This window comes from Schistocerca americana, chromosome 1, assembly GCF_021461395.2.
Source record: "Schistocerca americana isolate TAMUIC-IGC-003095 chromosome 1, iqSchAmer2.1, whole genome shotgun sequence".
NCBI classification, from domain to species: Eukaryota; Metazoa; Arthropoda; class Insecta; order Orthoptera; family Acrididae; genus Schistocerca; species Schistocerca americana.
Genome location: NC_060119.1, coordinates 374,410,371 through 374,417,771, shown reverse-complemented (window position 1 = coordinate 374,417,771; position 7,401 = coordinate 374,410,371). Strand labels below are relative to the sequence as shown.

The 7,401-nt window shown below is 42.8% G+C and overlaps 1 pseudogene; it reads left to right on the top strand.

Moving 5' to 3' along the window:
• Window positions 1–6,590: 6,590 nt before the first annotated feature.
• On the top strand, window positions 6,591–6,708 carry LOC124553487 (annotated as a pseudogene).
• Window positions 6,709–7,401: the final 693 nt, after the last annotated feature.

Sequence of the window (7,401 nt, the reverse complement as noted above, 5' to 3'; positions counted from 1 at the left end):
TCTTCCATGTCAATTTTTTCGATTTATAACAACTAACAGTTCCTAAAATTTTATATCGCAATAATTTTTGTAAAACGTTATACGTTGCGAGAAATAACCCAAAGTATGTATTGCAGACACACATCAAATCCTGCAGTCTTTTCACTCAGATTTGCGAAAATTTAAGAGGGGACTTTTACTTTCGCCTCTGGTTGACAACGGAGGGAACCTGACAAAAAATTACGGAACTCGTGGTTGGAACCAAACGAAAGACTTTTTGTACGTCCGACGTATTGGAGGAATCAGAAGCAAACAGGTACATGCAAGCAAGGTGTCCCCCCCCCTCCGTGTGGGTACCACGGCAGTTTATAAAGGCTCTTTCAGCTATCCAAGAACCGATAATCCACAGGATAATCTCGTGAGTTAATATTCAGCTGCAGATCAAGGACATTTAGTCGAATTGACCTCAAGTATAAATAGAACTTAGTTATTTGATTGACGAGAGCGATGTGTATTGAAACCTGGTAGTTAAAGGAAGGCAGGATTCGGTTACGATTGTGGACGGGGCCGTAATCAGTTACTTTTGGTTGCCTTTTACAGTTACACACAATTTATTATAAACCAGTAATTCCAGTCTCAACAATAAATAAAAAAATTCCACACGTTATTAATGAAGGAATAAACAACTGTGTAAATAATAGTGTTTTCAGTGAGTTGTTACAATTTAGAAAATCACCATTATATACAGATACAACAGATAATATTTTAAAAGCAAGCCACTGTGATCTGGACAGAAGGCGTTACATGCCAAGGATGGTAACAATTTAAGAATTGTTTAATGACTCGCTGCAATTTACAACTTACCAGTATTGAAATATTAAAGGTAAGTCGCCACAAACACTGCCGAAGGCATCAGACGCCAGGAATGGCAGTAAATAAGGTTTTAAGGCTTACTGCTAAAATACAAATACCGAATTATAATTTTAAGGCAAATGAACACAATCACGGCTGAAGGCCTTACATGCCAGGAAAGGCAATAACATAAAAAAATGTAGAAATCTGCTGTAAACCAGCAAATACAATAGCAACAGTTAATTAAAAAACAAGCAACTGATCACCAAACGAGCGAAATAAGATAATGGCAAACTTTGTAACACAACCCTTAACATTCACTGAGCACTACTCTGCTAGATTTATTCCAGAAGGCGACCAGAACTATTAACTAGACATATATAACCTTTAATGTAGGCATTACAAGGTATTGTAATAAATAATACAATAATAAAACACCAGGACCAGTACATAAGTTCCTTAAAGGGTAGATTATACCCGCAGAAGGCGTGGGCTGAAGGAGCGCTACACTGAACTACTGGCCATCAGACCTCCTTTTAGAACACATGCATCTTACAAGAACCAAGAGGCCACAGACGGTGCTCCAGGAATCGACCTCGGAGAAGGTCCGGCAACAAACACTTTCGTGAGCGATGAGATAGGCAGCCAAGCGTTGCATTCACTTTACAAGATGGTAACTCAGACTAGTGGCAGTCTAACGAATGACTAATGATAATCTTACTGAAGCTACCTGACGTCCGATAAACCAAATGCAACAATGGAACAATAGGCCAAAGCCGGAACCGGCGGTCTGCACTAAGTCCCCAGAAAACTGTGTGTAGAGCTCCCAGAACGAGAAAGGAACCACCACCACCAGAGTAGAAGGATCACTCACGGCCTACAATCAAGAAAGGTGTCAAAACTACATGCCTTATCGGACAGCAGCGGCAAGGCGAGGAAACGTACACTGCCGTTACATACACTAACCCCCAGGGCAGGTAACTGAGGCGTTAGCGGCCACCAGGCAAGAAAAATTACCGCTGGTTGAATTTAACAAATTGTAACAAGTTGAACGCAGTAAATAGCAATAAGAAGTCGAGGTAAGCTAATCAGATCCGCCCTCGCCAAGCACTCCACTCGCTGCTCTTTGCCTCGGCGACTCTACGAACAGCAACACGAACCCAAGTCAATGGAGAATCGCGAGCTATCACAATGGTGGAGGTTTCTCTACATGGATTGAAATGCACTCATCTTAAAGCTTGCCGGATCCGTTTTACGACGAGGTCGTGCACGCTCGTGACCACAGCCCTTCCATCCGGCAGTCCATGCGTGCCGTCAGTGTTCCGGCGTGTTCTGGAACTTTGCGGACCCACTTCCGCCAATGATTTTAGAAATTTTTATGGAGTGTTATCTATCCCTCCTACCTTATTTGATCTGAAATCCTTCAAAGCTCTCTTAAATTCTGATTCTTATACTAGGTCCCCTATCCCTTCTAAATCGGCTCCTGTTTTTTCCTGTGACAAGTCTTTCCCCTCATAGAGGCCTTCAAAGTACCCATTCCACCTATCCGCTCTCTGTTCTGTATATAACAGTGGAATTCCCGTTGCACTATTAATGTTACCACCCTTACTTTTAATTTCACCGAAGGCGTTTCGACTTTCCTATACGCTGAGTTAGTCCTTCCGAGAACCATTTCGTCCTATATACTCCGCACTTCCTATTTATTTTATTCCTCAGCGACTTCTATTTCTGTATTACTAAATTTCTCTGAACATACTTGTACTTCCTTCATTCATCGATCAAGAGAAGTATTTCTTCTGTTACTCATGTTTTATTCGCAGTCAACTTTTTGTACCTATGTTTTTCTTCCCAACTTCTGTGATTACCCTTTTGAAAGATGTCCATTCCTCTTCAACTGTACTGCCTGCTGAGCTATTCCTTATTTCTGTATCTATAGCCTTAGAGAACTTCAAGCGCATCTCGTCATTCCTTAGTACTTCCGGGTATCTCACTACTTTGTGTATTGATTCTCCTGACTAATCTCTTAAACTTGAGCATACTCTTCATCGCTACGAAATCGTGATCTGAGATGTGGGTCTATACCTGCTGCCGGGTACGCCTTATCATCCAGTGTATGATTTCGGGATGTCTCTCTGACCATGAAGTAATCTAACTGAAATTTTCCCGTATCATCCTCCCTTTTCCACGCATACCACCTCTTCTTGCGATTCTTGAACAGAGTACTCGCTATTACTAGCTGAAATTTATTACAGATTTCTATTAGTCTTTCATCTCGCTCATTTCTTGCCCCAAACTCGTATTCCCGTGTAACGTTTTCTTCTACTCCTTCCCCTGCTACTGCAGTCCAGTCCTCCAATGACTATTAGATTTTCATCACCCTTTACTTACTGTATAACCTGTTCAATACCCTCACATACTTTCTCTCTCTCTCTCTCTCTCTCTCTCTCTCTCTCTCTCTCTCTCTCTCTCTCTCTCTCTCTCTTTCTCTCTCTCTTCATCTTCAGCTTGCGACGTCGGAATTTGTACCTGAACTACCGTTGTCGCTGTTGGTTTGCTGCCAGTTCTCATAAGAACAACCCTATCACTGAACCGTTCACAGTAACACACTCTCTGTCCTACCTTCCTATTTATACCAAATCATACTCCCGTTATACCATTTTCTGCTGCTATTGATGTGCTCATCTGACCATAAATCCTTGTCTTCTTGCCATTTCACTTCACCGACCCCTACTGGACCTAGATTGAGCCGTTGTATTTTGGTTTTCAGATTTTCTAACTTGCCCACCCCGTTCAAGCCTCTAACATTCCACGCTCCAAGTCGTAGAAAGTTATTCTTTCGCTAGTTATTAAATCTTTTTCCCATGGTCACCTTGCCCTTGGCAGTCCCCTCCCAGCGATCCGAATGGGGGCTTTTCCGGAACTTTACCCAATGGAGAGATCATCATGACACTCCTTCAATTACAAGCCACATGTCTTGTGGATCCAAGTTATTTTTCTTTCATGCAGTGGTTTGCATTCCATGCTGTATCCTCATGCCGTTTACCACTGCTGATTTTTTTCTTTAGGGGCAATTTCCCACCCCTAGGACTAGAGAGTGCCCTGAACCCCCGTCCGCTCCTCCTTCCTCTTTGACAAGGCCGTTGGGAGAATGAGGGTGACTTCTTATGCTGCAAGTCTTCCGCCGCCAACGCTGATTATTAATCAAAATGTATTGGTCAATCCAATTTAAGTTTCATCTTTCAGTATTAACAGGACAACATGTGTACATAAGTTTCACGTAATGGGCATAAACATCCGTCCATAAATCCTACATGGCGCGAGCGTCTGTCATTCCAGTTGCTGAAGAGAAGAAAACCTCATGCCATTAAGTCGCGATAAGCCAACATAGCACCTCATAGCTACACTTCTCCAAGTCTACTACTGCCCAACAGGAATGTTTATATGGAAAGGAAGAAGCATTCATTTCACTCTGTTACTACCGTCCTTCGTTTATCTATAAGAGAATCATTCAGTACATTCTTTCTGAACAGTTACTCGTTTTTGTGCTAACTCACTTGTTTAGTGATTCCTACATACTGGTAAATTTTACAGTACACCACCGTGTTACACAAATCAACATCTGTAATGATTGTCTTTCAGTGATTGTGACTTATACCTTGTTTACTACAAGATATCACTCTTGTGTATTATGATGTGTATAAATGTGTTATTGCGAAGATTGTGTCGGTGAGTAGCTGTAAGACTCGTGATCGTGTGCAAACTCACCATGGACACACATGCTTGGAGCTCTCATCAGCAGTCTATGCTCACAGTATCTGGTCTGACCCCTTACAGTTTGGTAGTACCAGACCATTGTCTAACTTTTATAACTTATGACGTATTGTAAACATTCCTGAGATTAATTCTTGTCTACTCATTTCTATAGTAGTTAACTGATATTCTAAAGTTCCTAATAACCCAATTTGATTGGCTTTCATTTGATAAAGTGACTTCGTCTGCAGGCTATAGCTATTGATTGCGTCGAGCTGCGTTGTACTGTTTGCATGTGCAGCAGTTGTTGACTTGTAAGGTAGATCCACTGCATTTGCGTAGTGTCTCCCTCTCTTCAATACATCTCGCGTTTTGCGTCTCAGGCATATTACTACAGTGCGTTTAAAGAGTGCACACATGGTTAAAATAAATTTCGCGCTCGGCCATGGAAGTGTTTCAGAGCTTTCTATGGCTCATGGACATACAATAAAAATCTTAAATCACTAAAACTTACATTCCATTCAATTAAGAAACATGAAATAAGTAAGTGAAAATCTTTCCTTAACTTTAAGCCTAAATTTGTGATGTACAGGTTGAAATGAACTCTCACGTTGGGTATGTACACAATCCTTCTTGGTTTTTCTAATCTGTATTTTGTTACACCAGGGCGTCTCCCAAAACACGTGTGTATCTGACTATTAGTTTCTGAAGTTCCTCTTTCTGGTCTTTCGGCAAACACGCAGATTCACTTACCTAGTTGTGTACGATTTTATGACCTATGTCCTCTTCTGGTAACTATTCAACCTCTTGTATATTTATAAGCATAACAGCTGGCTGAAAGAATTGTATGTGGATATTTGAGGTGTGCTCTTGTTTATTTTCATGGATGTTTGTTATAACCAAATGTACTGATCCCGCCCGGCTAGCCGCGCGGTCTAACGTGGTGCCTCTCGAGGAGGAAGGTGTGCCGGTTCCCAGCACGAATCCGCCTAGCAGATTAGTGTCGCGGTCCGGTGTTCCGGCCAGCCCCTGGATGGTTTTTAAGGCGGTTTCCCACTTACCTCGCCGAATGCGTGCTGGTTCCCCTTATTCCGACTCAGTTACATTGTGTCGGCGACTGCTGCGCAAACACTGTCTGCATGTGCACGTACACCGTAATTACTCTACCACGCAGGCGTTTGGGATTACGCTCGTCCACTGGGGCCCGAACCGCACAATAACCCTACGTTGGGTGGCGGGCGGCCGAGGGGTGGAGGGACTGTTGTGGCCTGTTGTGGAGTTGTGAACCACTGAGGTCTACTGTGGGACGAAGCCTCTACGTCGTTTCTAGGCCCCGGTTCAATACACGCAATATACAGATGTACTGAGAATTGTTGGTCGTTTATTGTAAAATGGCATGTCCATTTTCCTACAACAATTTATGCAGATTTTTTCTAAAAGTGTCCATACCAATAAGCAATTTACTATTAATTTCTCAACCACTAGTAAAATGCATTGTAAATAAAAATTATCAATTTTAACAGGGATTAATGCTTACAGATTGACTACCTTAGACTTACTTCCTACTACTGTCTGTATTCTGCAGTTCTGAACTGGAAGTGTTGGTGTGCAGCCTCACTTTTGCATTTCATCAAATAGTTCCTCAGATTTCACGTCAGTCATAGTGCCAGTATCTAGTACCGTTGGTACATTTAATGTATTTGGGCGTTGATTATTTCTTGCACAGTTTCCTCACCTTCCCTTTCATGGTTAGTAGTATCTTCCAGGCACAATTCGTCTTTACGGCCTGTGGAGACATGTTTGTTTTCCTGGCTAACTGGGATATTGACCTCATCATTTGTGGTGATGTCAACTAAGTGTACGTTGTGGGTTTCGTTCCTCCAATTGGCGTCTTGTGCACCTCTTCCTTCGAAATTTCGGTGGCATTGCCCACTATTTGATACGTAACTGTGCTTATGTTGACTGTTGGCGGATTGTTTCATTACCTAACTGCGTTTTGTACTTGCCAGCTTAACGGCCTTACCGCAGTGAATACGCCGGTTCCCGTCAGATCACCGAAGTTAAGCGCTGTCGGGCGTGGCCGGAACTTGGGTGGGTGACCATCCAGGCCGCCATGCGCTGTTGCCATTTTTCGGGGTGCACTCAGCGGCTCTGGTCAAAGAAAACCATCATAACGACCGGGAGAGCGGTGTGCTGAGCACACGCCCCTCCTATCCGCATCCTCACCTGAGGATGACATGGCATTCGGATGGTCCCAGTGGGCCACTTGTGGCCTGAAGACGGAGTACTTTTTTACTTGCCAGCTACCGTACTCGTTATTTACACCAGTCGGCGGTGCATTGTTCACCTGCTGGATAGATCGATCTGTTAAAATTTTGTCGTCGATTGTACTTGTAAGTCGACAGGATCATGAATCGACATAATGTTAAATGTGTATTTCGTCCATTTCCTAGACGTCTGACACTACTGGGTTATGTGAAGGATGATCTCGGCCTTCCTAAACCAGTTGTCTACCAAATACCCTGCCAGTGAGGCAAAACATACGTTGGAAAAACTGTTCGCACTGTTGATATCAATATAGATGCCATCCTGTATTACGCCAGACCAGCCGCGACCGACCATAGTATAAAAACTGGCAATACTATGGATTAAAATAACACCAAAATACTTCGTCAGTCGTCTTCCATCTGCGATAGCGTTATTAAAGAAGCCAACGATATTAGGTTCCAAAATAGTCAAATGCATAAAGATAGCACCCTACAATTGAGTTACGCGTGAAACCCTGCACTGAAGCTAGAAAAAGAAAAGCGCGTCCGTACA